This window comes from Coregonus lavaretus, assembly GCF_964263955.1.
Source record: "Coregonus lavaretus genome assembly, chromosome: 25".
In the NCBI taxonomy this organism is placed as follows: domain Eukaryota; kingdom Metazoa; phylum Chordata; class Actinopteri; order Salmoniformes; family Salmonidae; genus Coregonus; species Coregonus lavaretus.
Genome location: NC_140012.1, coordinates 29,651,714 through 29,668,182, shown reverse-complemented (window position 1 = coordinate 29,668,182; position 16,469 = coordinate 29,651,714). Strand labels below are relative to the sequence as shown.

The following is a 16,469-nucleotide window of genomic DNA, read 5'->3' as shown; positions in this document are numbered from 1 at the left end:
ACTCCAGCCAGCTGGTCTGCGCATGCTCTGAGGACGCGGCTAGGGATGCCGTCTGGGCCGGCAGCCTTGCGAGGGTTAACACCCTTAAATGTTTTACTCACGTCGGCCATGGAGAATGAGAGCTCACAGTGATGCAGCCAGTCAAGATGCTCTCAATGGTATAGCTGTATAACTTTTTGAGGATTTGAGGGCCCATGCCAAACCTTTTCAACCTTTTGAGGGGGAAGAGGCACTGTCACGCCTTCTTCACGGCTGTGCGCATGTGTGTGGACCATTTTAAGTACTTAGTGATTTGGACGCCGAGGAACTTGAAGCTCTCGACTCGATCCACTGCAGCCCCGTCGATGTGGATGGGGGCATGCAGTTTGGCTCCTCCATGTGTGTGATTAGAGGTGTAGCCCTCTGTGATCATTTCTGATTGGTGTAGATAATGAAACTGAAGCACAAGACGTGTAGACCTCAGTTAAGTAATTTATCTGGACTCTGGACTTTGAATTCAAAGCGAACGGGGACAGTTGAAGTTCACCCATGCCGAATGCAGCACTTTAGTATTTGATATAGTCAATCAACCACTGTCTACGTCTATAATATCTTACTTTATCTCCTTTCTCTGTAGCCCTATATAATCTGTGTTGTTTGCAACAAAAACATCAGCAGCACTGACGCCCACATTGACTGTGTTCGCTACAAGGATGTGAAGGAGGTAAGCTTCTAAACATTTAAAAAATGTGTCATACATTAACTTCTAGTCTATCTTACAACAATGTGTTAGAATCCTAATTTAATTAAAACACTTTTCAGCTTGCCATCCAACACGAGAAATGTTCACCTCTGATGCATCGTGGAGGGGCTACAATTTTAGCCTCAACCAATGAAGAAGACCTTCAGACTGGATGCCTTGGATGTTTCTGATAACTAATGAAAGCCATTGTCCAGCACTGATGTTCAGAGGCAGTCCTTATAGGCGAGTGTTCCCTGAGCTGACTAGGTGAAAGTTGTGTTGATGTGCCCTTACAGGTCTACCTGAATCATTGTAACCAGAGTATATACTTCAAAACAATCATGGTGAGGGAGTGGGATTACTAGAATGGTGCCTGTGAACTAACAGTTATGTGTGGTTTGTTGCAAAGCAGAGTCAAATCTCCTAATAAACTAAGAACACAAAGTCAACATGCCAGAAAGTGAAGCTCACACTTCGAACCCTCCCATTTAAAAAATACTATATTATACCATGGTCTAAATACTGCAGTATTACTATATTTATGTACTATAGTATTCACTGTAGTGTTTTTGTGGACATGACTGTAGCATAATGTTGTATTTACTTTAGTGTTTTTGCAGACATGACTGTAGTTTACTGCAGTATTTACCGTAGTGTTTTTGCAGACATGACTGTGGTATACTGTAGTATTTACTATAGTGTTTTTGCAGACATGACTGTAGTTTACTGCAGTATTTACTGTAGTGTTTTTGCGGACATTACTGGTATTCAAATCAAATCAAGCTTTATTTACATAACACATTTCAGACGTGGATGCAACGAAATGTGCTTCACGGGAAAAAACATAAATACAAATACTTACTACACAAATAATAATAATAATAAGCCATTTAGCAGACGCTTTTATCCAAAGCGACTTACAGTCATGTACACACACCATGGTCTTGTTCAGAGCACACAAAATAGCAAAACCTTTCAAATAACTGAAAGCGAAAATTAGTATTCTTGTTGGACAAGTTCAAGTAGTACCATCCTCAGTTTTAACATGTTCTGTTCCCTGGGTAAAACTGGATGCGACATCCGGGAGCCGGGGTATGAAGGGTGACCATCTCCAGAAAATACATACATTTTCCTTTTACATTATCTTTCTGATCTTTTATGGCATTTGTATGAGAATGTAACCATTGCGTCAAATACATTATAGATCCAATTTCCTCTAGGCCCATCCGATTTGACAATGTACCTCTAGTGTTCTTAGGCACATTGAAAAGCTCTAAAATCTATCACCAAGGGATAAACCAACTTTATGCTTTGCGTGAACCAAACTGTAATAGTTGTTAATGGCAATTATGTCATGATCTCCAGGCTTTTTGACAGACTACACAAGTTCATACAGAGAACATCCCAAATAATCTGGACTAGTGACCACTATTTAGCACAATCAAATTGTGGTCTAGATTTATTTAATGCCATTTACAAGCGCAAGCGCCCACTTGCTGCCTACTAACAATGCTATTGACCTGCACTTGAACCAACGACAACATTAATGGCAAATGCACCACACTGATTTACATTAAGTCTAAGCAGTTCCTTTGTATAATCCCATGTTGACATTCAATAGAAGCTTGTCTTCTTGATTGTGGTGAAACATAATTCCTAACATAGAAAACTTACTGCCATATGTTAAATAGTCAAATCCATGCATTTTAATTATGTAATTTCTTACATTTTTACAATACATGTTTTCGTTATTTTTAGAGTGTCGGACAGACTTGAAAATGTACATTTCCATGACACCAACACGGAACAATTTTGGTAGCCACGATAAAATGTGTAGTCACATCTGTAATTACAGTTTCTATAGACAGATTTTTTACATAGCGAACAAGATTAAGAAAGCAACCATCAAACAGAATAGGCCCATGGCTTCAGACAGGGCGAATCCCAGGATAGCATAGGAGAACAGCTGCTGCTTCAGAGATGGGTTCCTGACATATCCAATGATGAGACTGCCGAACACAGTTCCAATTCCAGCACCGAACTTTGCACAGGCGTACATTCTCAATTTAGTCTGTTTTAACCTGGTTGGTCAAATTTGATTGAAGCCGGGTCATTTGACTGCAGAAGGTCAAACCACATTTATCCCAAACAAAGGATTAAAATATAATAACAATACAAATTGAAAGACTAAAAAGCACCTTAAGGAAAAGCAGAGCTAAAAAGGAGTGTTTTAAGATCCCTTTTAAATATGTCCACAGTTTCGGCCGCCCTCATGTTCTCTGGCAGGCTATTCCAGAGGCTGGGGTCATAGTAACTAAAGGCCTCTCCATGCCTTTTGGTCCTAGGCTTTGGGATAGTTAAAAGGCCAGTGCCAGAGGACCTGAGGGACCTGCTGGGTACATAACTAAAAAGCATGTCTGACATGTATTGTGGTGCACAATTGTGGATTGATTTAAAAACCAATAGAAGAATCGTACAATTTATTCTAAAACTCACAGGCAGAGACTTTAAAACCCTGTGTAATGTGTGCTCTCCATCTGGTTGTGATGGGTGATTTGAAGGAGTCAGGCGCAGGAGGGGTAAATCACAGAATACATAATTTATTCTGGAAAACAGAGTTACGAGGAAAACAGGCGCACTGGAACCAAACAGGCACACGGGGAAAAATACCCCGGCAATACAAAATACACGGAGCTCAACCGAGCTACACTCTCCTCACAATAAACAATCACACACAAGGACAAGGGGGCAGAGGGAACACTTATACAAGTACTAATGAGGGGATAAGAACCAGGTGTGTGTAATCAACAAGACAAAACAAATGGAATGATGAGATGAGGAGCGGCAGTGGCTAGAAGGCCAGTGACGAATAACGCCGAAGCCTGCCCGAACAAGGAGAGGTGGCAGCTTCGGAGGAAGTCGTGACACTGGTCTTCGTCATTACCCGTGCAACAGCATTCTGTATGTTTTACAGTTGACCAATGGCTTTCTTGGGTAGACCAGACAGGAGAGCATTACAGTTGTCAAGCCTGCTTGTAATAAAAGCATGGATGAGTCTCTATATCAGCCAAAGAGAGAAACAGCCGCACCTTGGCAATGTTCCTTAGGTGGTAAAAAGCTATTTTGGTCACATTCCTAATGTGGGATTCGAAATTGAGTTCAGAATCTGAAATGACACTTAGGTTTTTTACCTAGTGTTTTATCTTTATTGCCCGTGAATTAAAATGTGTGGCCAGATTCGCTCTCTGTGCTTTGGCTCCAGCAAAAAGTACCTCAGTCTTATCTTTATTTAGCTGGAGGAAGTTGTGAGCCATGCAAGTATTTAAATCACCAATACAGTCTAATAATTTATCCGTGGAGCTAAAATCCTCTGGTGACACAGAAATGTAAAGTTATGTATCGTCTGCGTAGCAATGAAAATCAATCTTGTGCTTTCTGATAATGCTGCCAAGGGGTAACAACTGAACAGTAATGACCCAAAATCGAACCTTGTGGAAAGCCATGTGATATCTATTTTCTTTGAGTTATGTTCACCGAGGGTGACAAAAAACTAGACTGGTTAAATAGGTCCTAAACCAATTTAAAACTGGACCGGAGAGGCCATTCCACCTCTCCAGTCTGTCTAGAAGGACATCATGGTCAACAGTGTCGAATGCAGCACATACAGTGGGGAAAAAATGATTTAGTCAGCCACCAATTGTGCAAGTTCTTCCACTTAAAAAGATGAGAGAGGCCTGTAATTTTCATCATAGGTACACGTCAACTATGACAGACAAAATGAGGAAAAAAAATCCAGAAAATCACATTGTAGGATTTTAATGAATTTATTTCCAAATTATGGTGGAAAATAAGTATTTGGTCAATAACAAAAGTTTCTCAATACTTTGTTATATACCCATTGTTGGCAATGACACAAGTCAAACGTTTTCTGTAAGTCTTCGCAAGGTTTTCACACACTGTTGCTGGTATTTTGGCCCATTCCTCCATGCAGATCTCCTCTAGAGCAGTGATGTTTTGGGGCTGTCGCTGGGCAACACGGACTTTCAACTCCCTCCAAAGATTTTCTATGGGGTTGAGATCTGGAGACTGGCTAGGCCACTCCAGGACTTTGAAATGCTTCTTACGAAGCCACTCCTTCGTTGCCCGGGCGGTGTGTTTGGGATCATTGTCATGCTGAAAGACCCAGCCACGTTTCATCTTCAATGCCCTTGCTGATGGAAGGAGGTTTTCACTCAAAATCTCACGATACATGGCCCCATTCATTCTTTCCTTTATACGGATCAGTCGTCCTTTGCAGAAAAACAGCCCCAAAGCATGATGTTTCCACCCCCATGCTTCACAGTAGGTATGGTGTTCTTTGGATGCAACTCAGCATTCTTTGTCCTCCAAACACGACGAGTTGAGTTTTTACCAAAAAGTTCTATTTTGGTTTCATCTGACCATATGACATTCTCCCAATCCTCTTCTGCCTGGTGCAGGTCTACAATTTTGTTTCTGGTGTCCTTTGACAGCTCTTTGGTCTTGGCTTGCCTATGGAGCAGTGAGGGGAACGGCACCTCTGTACCTTCAGGCTCTGATCAGTCCCTACACCCAAACGAGGGCATTGCGTTCATCCACCTCTGGCCTGCTGGCTCCCCTTCCTCTGCGGAAGCATAGTTCCCGCTCAGCCCAGTCAAAACTGTTCGCTGCTCTGGCACCCCAATGGTGGAACAAGCTCCCTCACGACGCCAGGACAGCGGAGTCACTCACCACCTTCCGGAGACATTTGAAACCCCACCTCTTTAAGGAATACCTGGGATAGGATAAAGTAATCCTTCTACCCCCCCCCCCCCCCAAATTGTAAAGTGGTTATCCCACTGGCTATAGGGTGAACGCACCAATTTGTGAGTCGCTCTGGCTAAGAGCGTCTGCTAAATGACGTTAATGTGCCCTTGAGCAAGGCACTTAACCCTAATTGCTCCTGTAAGTCGCTCTGGATAAGAGCGTCTGCTAAATGACTAAAATGTAAATGTAAATGTAAATGAGTTGGAGTGTGACTGTTTGAGGTTGTGGACAGGTGTCTTTTATACTGATAACAAGTTCAAACAGGTGCCATTAATACAGGTAACGAGTGGAGGACAGAGGAGCCTCTTAAAGAAGAAGTTACAGGTCTGTGAGAGCCAGAAGTCTTGCTTGTTTGTAGGTGACCAAATACTTATTTTCCACCATAATTTGCAAATAAATTCATTAAAAATCCTACAATGTGATTTTCTGGAGAAAAAAATTCTCAATTTATCTGTCATAGTTGACGTGTACCTATGATGAAAATTACAGGCCTCTCTCATCTTTTTAAGTGGAAGAACTTGCACAATTGGTGGCTGACTAAATGCTTTTTCCCCCCCACTGTAAATCCAAGAATACAGAGAGCTTTTTTGGCATCTGTGTTGACTCTAAGATCTCTGTGCTGTGGTGAGCACAAAAACCAAATTTGAATTTTTCAAAAATATACTTGCCACTTAAATAATTTAGCTGTTTAAAAACCAATTTCTCCAGAATTTCACTTAAGAATGGAAGGAGCTGAATAATTGCTAAGAGCTGAAGAATCTAGATTACTTTTCTTCAGACGGGGTTTCACCATAGCAGTTTAATGCAGTGGTGAAAGTACCTGAACAGGGAGTGATTAACAATAGCTTGCACGTCTTCAGATATGCAATTAAAAGCTGGTTTTGAAGGTGGTGGAGGGGGCGGGGGGTGGGACAAGCTATGTTTTCAAAACAAGTTTCAAGTTTTTATTGTCACATGGACAAGTACAGTGAAATGCCTTGCTTGCTTGCTCTTCCAAACACTTTACATGTTGCGTTTATATTTTTGTTCAGTATACAGTGGGGAAAAAAAGTATTTAGTCAGCCACCAATTGTGCAAGTTCTCCCACTTAAAAAGATGAGAGAGGCCTGTAATTTTCATCATAGGTACACGTCAACTATGACAGACAAATTGAGAAAAGAAATTCCAGAAAACAACATTGTAGGATTTTTAATGAATTTATTTGCAAATTATGGTGGAAAATAAGTATTTGGTCACCTACAAACAAGCAAGATTTCTGGCTCTCACAGACCTGTAACTTCTTCTTTAAGACGCTCCTCTGTCCTCCACTCGTTACCTGTATTAATGGCACCTGTTTGAACTTGTTATCAGTATAAAAGACACCTGTCCACAACCTCAAACAGTCACACTCCAAACTCCACTATGGCCAAGACCAAAGAGCTGTCAAAGGACACCAGAAACAAAATTGTAGACCTGCACCAGGCTGGGAAGACTGAATCTGCAATAGGTAAGCAGCTTGGTTTGAAGAAATCAACTGTGGGAGCAATTATTAGGAAATGGAAGACATACAAAACCACTGATAATCTCCCTCGATCTGGGGCTCCACGCAAGATCTCACCCTGTGGGGTCAAAATGATCACAAGAACGGTGAGCAAAAATCCCAGAACCACACGGGGGGACCTAGTGAATGACCTGCAGAGAGCTGGGACCAAAGTAACAAAGCCTACCATCAGTAACACACTACGCCGCCAGGGACTCAAATCCTGCAGTGCAAGACGTGTCCCCCTGTTTAAGCCAGTACATGTCCAGGCCCGTCTGAAGTTTGCTAGAGTGCATTTGGATGATCCAGAAGAGGATTGGGAGAATGTCATATGGTCAGATGAAACCAAAATATAACTTTTTGGTAAAAACTCAACTCGTCGTGTTTGGAGGACAAAGAATGCTGAGTTGCATCCAAAGAACACCATACCTACTGTGAAGCATGGGGGTGGAAACATCATGCTTTGGGGCTGTTTTTCTGCAAAGGGACCAGGACGACTGATCCGTGTAAAGGAAAGAATGAATGGGGCCATGTATCGTGAGATTTTGAGTGAAAACCTCCTTCCATCAGCAAGGGCATTGAAGATGAAACGTGGCTGGGTCTTTCAGCATGACAATGATCCCAAACACACCGCCCGGGCAACGAAGGAGTGGCTTCGTAAGAAGCATTTCAAGGTCCTGGAGTGGCCTAGCCAGTCTCCAGATCTCAACCCCATAGAAAATATTTGGAGGGAGTTGAAAGTCCGTGTTGCCCAGCGACAGCCCCAAAACATCACTGCTCTAGAGGAGATCTGCATGGAGGAATGGGCCAAAATACCAGCAACAGTGTGTGAAAACCTTGTGAAGAGTTACAGAAAACGTTTGACCTGTGTCATTGCCAACAAAGGGTATATAACAAAGTATTGAGAAACTTTTGTTATTGACCAAATACTTATTTTCCACCATAATTTGCAAATAAATTCATTAAAAATCATATAATGTGATTTTCTGGATTTTTTTTCTCATTTTGTCTGTCATAGTTCATGTGTACCTATGATGAAAATTACAGGCCTCTCTCATCTTTTTAAGTGGGAGAACTTGCACAATTGGTGGCTGACTAAATACTTTTTTTCCCCACTGTATATACGTACAGGGTCAGTGCCAATACCATATTTACAATGTGTAGGGATACTGGAGTGGTAGGGTTAGACGTGTATATGGGTAAAGTGACTAGGCATCAGGATATATGGTAAACAGAGTAGCAGCAGCGTACATGATGATTGTATGTGAGTGTGTCTGCATGTGCGTAGATTCAGTATGAATGTGTGTGCGTGTTGTGTGTGTGAGCAAATTAAATGTGTGTGTGTGTGTGAGAGAGAGAGAGTGTGTTGGTGTGAGTGTGTAGAGTGTGCAATCAGTGCAAAACAAAAATGAAGGGTCAATGCAGATAGTCCGTGTAGCCATTTTATTAGGTATTTAGCAGTCTTATGGCTTGGGGATAAAAGCTGTTCAGGAGCCTGTTGGTGTCAGACTTAGCTAGCTCTGGTACCACTTGCCGTGCAGAAGCAGAGAGAACAGTCTATGGCTTGGGTGGCTGGAGTCTTTAACAATTTTCCGGTCCTTTCTTTCACACCGCCTGATATAGTGGTCCTGGATGGCAGGGAGCGCAGCCCCAGTGATGTACTAGGCTGTCCGCACCACCCTCTGTAGCGCCATGCGATCGAGGGCGGTGCAGTTGCCATACCAAGCAGTTATGCAGCCAGTCAAGATGCCCTTAATGGTGCAACTGTATATTTTGAGGATTTGAGGGCACATACAAAATCTTTTCAACCTTAATGTTTACATAAATTCTGATTATTTCCAGGGATACACATCCTGAAATATATGTAGATACAGTATCTTTGTTAGAAAGAATACTATATTTCCCTTGACGGAGTGATGCTGAATTTAAAAAAAGTCTCAACTTACCCCATTCTCCCCTACACCAAAAGCCATGAAAGAAGAAAATGAATCAGATTATCTTCACTCTTTCATGAGAATTTAACATTACCAAGGACTCAGTCCTTAAAGTGTATTTTAGTTTTTGTTTAATTAGTCCACTCTTGATACAGTCCCAAAATGTTTTGCATGTCAGCAATCAAGTTTTCAAGATATAGATCTTTCAAAATACAGATACTGTGACACTTTCTGTATTTTGAAAGTTCTATCTTGAAAACTTGATTGCTGACATGCAAAACATTTTAAACCGTTCTAAACTTGATGACAGTTCTAAAATTGATATGAAGGCATGGTGTGTGGGTGGAGACTAAAGAGTTATTGAGGGAACACTGGAGAGCCTCTGTGTATGACAAGTCCGGTAGAGGATATCCTGAAGAGAGGGTTAGGCCCGTGTCCTGTGTCTGTCGCAAATAACAATAAAAAGTATTAATAACTCACCAGAAGGATCCCCACTTAAGTGCTGGGGAAGTTCTTTCAATTAAAGGCAAAACAAAATGAGCAGCTCAGTGTGTGTGTGCATGCGCGTGGATTTGTGTGTGTTTGTGTGTGTTTGTGTGTGTTTGTGTGTGTTTGTGTGTGTTTGTGTGTGTTTGTGTGTGCGCGAGAGAGAGAGCTGCTGCTGCTACTCGCTGTTTATCATCTATGCATAGTCACTACATGTACAAATGACCTCAACTAACCTGTACCCCCGCACATTGACTCGGTACCAGTACCCCCTGTATATAGCCTCGGTATTGTTATTTTATTGTGTTACTTTTTATTTTATATTTTACTTTAGTTTATTTAGTAAATATTTTCTTAAACTCTATTTCTTGAACAACATTGTTGGTTAAGGGCTTGTAAGTAAGCATTTCATGGTAAGGTCTACACCTGATGTATTTGGTACATGTGACAAATACAATTTTATTTGAGTTGATTTGATTAGATTTTTGAGAGAGAGAGAGAGAGAGAGAGAGAGAGAGAGAGAGAGAGAGAGAGAGAGAGAGAGAGAGAGAGAGAGAGAGAGAGAGAGAGAGAGAGAGAGAGAGAGAGAGAGAGAGAGAGAGAGAGAGAGAGAGAGAGAGAGAGAGATAGTTGATGACAGTTCTAAAATTGATATGAAGGCATGGTGTGTGGGTGGAGACTAAAGAGTTATTGAGGGAACACTGGAGAGCCTCTGTGTATGACAAGTCCGGTAGAGGATATCCTGAAGAGAGGGTTATTTACCAAATTACCGTACGACAGACCACGTATTCACCCTGCACACCCTAATTGACAAACAAACAAACCAAAACAAAGGCAAAGTCTTCTCATGCTTTGTTGATTTCAAAAAAGCTTTTGACTCAATTTGGCATGAGGGTCTGCTATACAAATTGATGGAAAGTGGGGTTGGGGGAAAAACATACGACATTATAAAATCCATGTACACAAACAACAAGTGTGCGGTTAAAATTGGCAAAAAACACACACATTTCTTTCCACAGGGCCGTGGGGTGAGACAGGGATGCAGTTTAAGCCCCACCCTCTTCAACATATATATCAACGAATTGGCGAGGGCACTAGAACAGTCTGCAGCACTCGGCCTCACCCTACTAGAATCTGAAGTCAAATGTCTTCTGTTTGCTGACGATCTGGTGCTTCTGTCACCAACCAAGGAGGGCCTACAGCAGCACCTAGATCTTCTGCACAGATTCTGTCAGACCTGGGCCATGACAGTAAATCTCAGTAAGACAAAAATAATGGTGTTCCAAAAAAGGTCCAGTTGCCAGGACCACAAATACAAATTCCATCTAGACACCGTTGCCCTAGAGCACACAAAAAACTATACATACCTCGGCCTAAACATCAGCGCCACAGGTAACTTCCACAAAGCTGTGAACGATCTGAGAGACAAGGCAAGAAGGGCCATCAAAAGGAACATAAAATTTGCCATACCAATTAGGATCTGGCTAAAAATACTTGAATCAGTTATAGAACCCATTGCCCTTTATGGTTCTGAGGTCTGGGGTCCGCTCACCAACCAAGAATTCACAAAATGGGACAAACACCAAATTGAGACTCTGCATGCAGAATTCTGCAAAAACATCCTCCGTGTACAACGTAAAACACCAAATAATGCATGCAGAGCAGAATTAGGCCAATATCCGCTAATTATCAAAATCCAGAAAAGAGCCGTTAAATTCTATAACCACTTAAAAGGAAGCGATTCCCAAACCTTCCATAACAAAGCCATCACCTACAGAGAGATGAACTTGGAGAAGAGTCCCCTAAGTAAGCTTGTCCTGGGGCTCTGTTCACAAACACAAACAGACCCCACACAGCCCCAGGACAACAACAACAACAACACAACTAGACCCAACCAAATCATGAGAAAACAAAAAGAGAATTACTTGACACATTGGAAAGAACAAACAAAAAAACAGAGCAAACTAGAATGCTATTTGGCCCTAAACAGAGAGTAAACAGTGGCAGAATACCTGACCACTGTGACTGACCCAAACTTAAGGAAAGCTTTGACTATGTACAGACTCAGTGAGCATAGCCTTGCTATTGAGAAAGGCCGCCGTAGGCAGACCTGGCTCTCAAGAGAAGACAGGCTATGTGCACACTGCCCACAAAATGAGGTGGAAACTGAGCTGCACTTCCTAACCTCCTGCCAAATGTATGACCATATTAGAGACACATATTTCCCTCAGATTACAGCGATCCACAAAGAATTCAAAAACAAATCCAATTTTAATAAACTCCCTCATCTACTGGGTGAAAAACCACAGTGTGCCATCACAGCTGCAAGATTTGTGACCTGTTGCCACAAGAAAAGGGCAACCAGTGAAGAACAAACACCATTGTAAATACAACCCATATTTATGTTTATTTATTTTCCAATTTGTACTTTAACTATTTGCACATTGTTACAACACTGTATATATACATAATATGACATTTGAAATGTCTTTATTCTTTTGAAACTTCTGAGTGTAATGTTTACTGTTTTTTTTTTTTTTTTTTTTTTTTTTTTTTTGGGGGGAAGGATCAGCTTAATATTGCAGATAGATTGTATCTTCTATCAATGTAATTGTCTGCATCACTTCCAATCCCCCATATTTTATTTTTATTTTTTATATTTTTTATATATATATATATTCCCCTTTATTACTTTTCAACCCCACCATCCTTTCCCTACTTGGAGTAAATTAGTGAACAACAACGCCCAGGCCTCTACTTCCGGTCCATACTCACTATCTACACCTTATGGACAGAGTTAATTTTACAATAATTCTATATCTATATATATATATATATATATATATACATACATACACACACACACACATATACATATATATATATATATATATATATATATATATATATATATATATACATATATACATACATATACATATACACATCTATTTATTTTTTTTCTCCTGAACTTCTTCTACTCTCAACCTCTCCGATCATCTTCATGATGTCCATCCGGTTTGCCTCTAAATGCCATATCTTTCTAACTGTGCTCCTTCCCAAAAGCTCCCAACATACAACCTATATACTTATTATGGACACAGTATGCTTACATTATTAGCTATCTTTGTTATTATTTGTTGTTATTTGTTATTAGTCCCATCCTTCAACTCTATTCAATACCTCCCATCTATCTCTTAACACCATCCATATAGGATTTCTATTTGCCATATATATTTCAACCATACTGTGATGTTTTACAAAAGTTCTGAACCTTTCTATTCTCATTGCTTCTACAGATTGTGAATTAAAAATAAACATTTTTGCTAAAAGTATTATTATATTATTGATTGATTGACTATGACTTTTCAGATCACCCAGTAATGCCATCTGCAAGGTTAGTTCCAGGTAAATATTGCAATCCTTTAGCCATTCCTGGACCTGTGTCCAAAAACAAGCTACAAATGGACAGAACCAAAACAAATGATCTAATGATTCTATCTCTTCACAGCAAAATCTGCAGAGCTGGGAAGATTGTATCCCCCATATAGATAACATTCTATTGGTAGCAAGAATTTTATATAATAATTTAAATTGAAAGATTCTAATTTTTGAATCCGGTGTCGTTTTGCGTGTCAGTTCATAAACACTATGCCATGGGATCGGTACGTCAAAGATCTCTTCCCAACTATTTTGCAATCTATATGGGACTGCTGTCAATCCTTTGGTCCTTAAGTGAAACTGATATACTTTTTTATTTATCACAGTTTTCCTTAACCAATTATGTTCTTTAATGCAAGGCCGACAGACAAGTTCCTTACTTTCTCCCCCTTCAACTTTCCTCTTCCACTTTTGCGGTATGGCTGCAATTATTTGGTTGTAATTTTGGGTAGAGCAGACATTTCCATATGTTTTTATTAGCTGCATGTGCGACATAACTCCACCAGTCCTACCGATGATATCATTTACGAAGATTATACCTTTTTTAAACATTCTGTCAATAAATATAGGTTTTTTGTCAATTAGTATATTTGAATTTAACCACAATATTTGTTGCATTATTTGTTCTGTCGTTTCTGGAGGATTAAATTGAAATTGTAACCAACTTTCTATGGCTTGTTTTAGAAATAGTGACATTTGGGAGATTATTTCCTTTTCAAATAACTGAAAGTGAGAGGTTGTAATCTGAATAAAGGGAAAAAGGCCTTTCTTGAACAGTGGGTGAGACAATCTTACTAATTTGCTTGAGAACCAGTTCGGATTTAAGTATAACTTTTGGATGACTGAAGATTTTAGTGATAGGTCTAATGCTTTAATATTTAATAATTTCTGTCCTCCGAATTCATATTCATTATATAAATATGCTCTTTTAATTTTGTCTGGCTTGCCGTTCCAAATAAAATTGAATATTTTTTTCTCATATATTTTAAAAAACTGTTTGCTAGGCGTAGGCAAGACCATAAGCAAATAGGTAAACTGGGATAATACTAAAGAGTTAATCAGGGTGATTTTTCCACAAATTGACAGGTATTTTCCTTTCCATGGTAGTAAGATCTTATCTATTTTTGCTAACTTTCTATTAAAATTTATTGAAGTGAGATCATTTATTTCCTTTGGGATATGTATTCCGAGTATATCCACATCACCATCAGACCATTTTATTGGTAAACTACATGGTAATGTAAAAATTTTATTTTTTAGTGATCCAATACGTAATATAGTACATTTGTCATAATTTGGTTTTAATCCAGAGAGGTTAGAAAATGTATCTAGATCCTCTATGAGGCTGTGGAGGGATTCTAGTTGTGGATCTAAAAGAAAACATGAATCATCTGCGTACAATGACACCTTTGTTTTTAAGCCCTGTATTTCTAATCCTCTGATATTATTATTGGATCTGATTTTAATAGCTAACATCTCGATGGCCACAATAAATAGATATGCCGATAGTGGACAACCTTGTTTCACTCCTCTTGACAGTTTGAAACTTTCTGAGAAATAGCCATTATTTACTATTTTACACCTAGGGTTACTATACATGATTTTGACCCATTTTATAAGAGATTCTCCAAAATTGAAATGCTCCAGGCATTTATATATGAATTCCAATCTAACTTTATCAAATGCCTTTTCGAAGTCTGCTATGAATAGCAGGCCTGGTTTCCCATATTTTCCATAGTGTTCTATTGTTTCCAATACTTGCCTTATATTGTCTCCAATGTATCTTCCATGTAAAAAACCTGTCTGATTAGAATGAATAATATCCGACAATACCTTTTTAATTCTATGCGCTATACATTTTGCTAGGATTTTTGCATCACAACACTGAAGTGTAAGGGGCCTCCAATTTTGTAAATGGACTGGATCTTTATATTTTCCACTTGTATCCTGTTTCAGTAATAATGAGATCAGACCTTCTTCTTGAGTGTCAGATAATCTACCATTTACATAGGAGTGGTTAAAACATGCTAATAACGGTCCTCTTAGTATTTCAAAAAAGGTTTGGTATACCTCGATTGGTATGCCATCCAACCCTGGAGTTTTCCCGGACTTAAAGTCTTTAATTGCATCCAGAAGTTCCTCCTCTGTAATTTCACCTTCACATGAGTCTTTCTGTGTGGCTGTTAATTTGACATTATCAATAGGAAAAAAATCTCTACAATTAGCTTCAGTTAGAGGAGATGGAGGCGACTGAAAATAAAACATATGCTTAAAATACTTTGTTTCTTCCTTCAAAATATCATTAGGTGAATTATGGGTGACTCCGTCAATTGTAACCAGTTTCATTTTCTTTTTGGTAGCATTCCTATGTTGAAGATTAAAAAAGAATTTTGTGCATTTTTCCCCATATTCCATCCAGTTTGCTTTATTTTTATAATATATTACACTTGATCTTTCTTGAATAAGTTTTTCCATTTCTTTTTGTTTTTCCTCTAATTTATTCTGAGCCTCTATGTTACAGTTTTTATTGCCATCTATCTGTTCTGTTAGACTTTCTATTTCCTTTCTTAGTATAAACTCTTTTGACCTAAATTGCTTTTGTTTTCGAGATGAGTACTGAATTGCATGGCCTCTAAAGGCACATTTAAAGGTAATTTTTACTGTTAATATTTATTGTTTATTTCACTTTTGTTTACTATCTACTTCACTTGCTTTGGCAATGTTAACACACGTTTCCCATGCCAATAAAGCCCTTAAATTGAAATTGAAATTGAATTGAGAGAGAGAGAGAGAGATAGAGAGAGAGAGAGAGAGAGAGAGGAAGAAACCGAGCAAACAATCCCTTGTCCATTCAAAGACAAAGACTTTTGGATGAGCCTAGTGACAGTGTGAAAAGACACTGTGAATGGAGCAGGGAAAGGTGGACGGCAGTTATTATATTTCTCTCTGGAGACTTGTGTTCCCAGAGGCTGTAATTGATGTAGATGGATCAGCAGTGGGGTTCCCACAGCCCACATCTGTTTGTTCTCCAACAGCAGACCCCATTGAGCAGACTGGCCCTCTCCACAAACAAGAGGGGTGAGAAAACAAAAATAACTACAAAACCCGGGTGGAAGAGAGCAAAAGGACGTCATTTGATTGTTTTCCAGCCCCTTCCCACACGCCCTTATTTTTCGGACTTCAGTAGACTTTATTCTTAGGCCTCTGCTTATTCTCAGGCCTCTATTTGAGTCGTGTTTTATTTAGTTTTTACCTATAATCCCAGTTATAGCCTGTTACATTCTGACATTTTTGCGGTAGCTTTAATTTAAAAAAAATAAAGGAATCTCAGAACACAGTCATTTCAATGCAACGGCAAGCAGGGTCAACTCCCCAGTGAATGAACAACGTTTTCATTCACAATTTTGCATTTATTTCATGTAATGATTCGCATGATATTGATTAAATGAAGCCTTGGGTGCGTTCATTATGAAAGAACGGTGTGCAACGTTGAATTCAACAGAAACGGTACTGTACTGAATGACCAGTTAAATTGTATTTTTAT

At 39.5% G+C, this 16,469-nt stretch overlaps 1 protein-coding gene across 2 annotated transcripts in view; it reads left to right on the top strand.

The window, feature by feature from the left end:
• The window catches only part of ppm1g (protein phosphatase, Mg2+/Mn2+ dependent, 1G), a 41,911-nt gene that overhangs the window by 12,418 nt on the left and 13,024 nt on the right, over positions 1-16,469 (top strand). The window contains exon 3 of one of the 2 annotated variants that reach the window (XM_084141850.1): positions 617-703. The exons of the other annotated variant lie outside the window; for it this stretch is intronic. The gene's annotated coding sequence lies outside the window, so the exon portion shown is untranslated. The remainder of the gene's footprint in view (positions 1-616; positions 704-16,469) is intronic. 2 annotated transcript variants of the gene reach the window in all.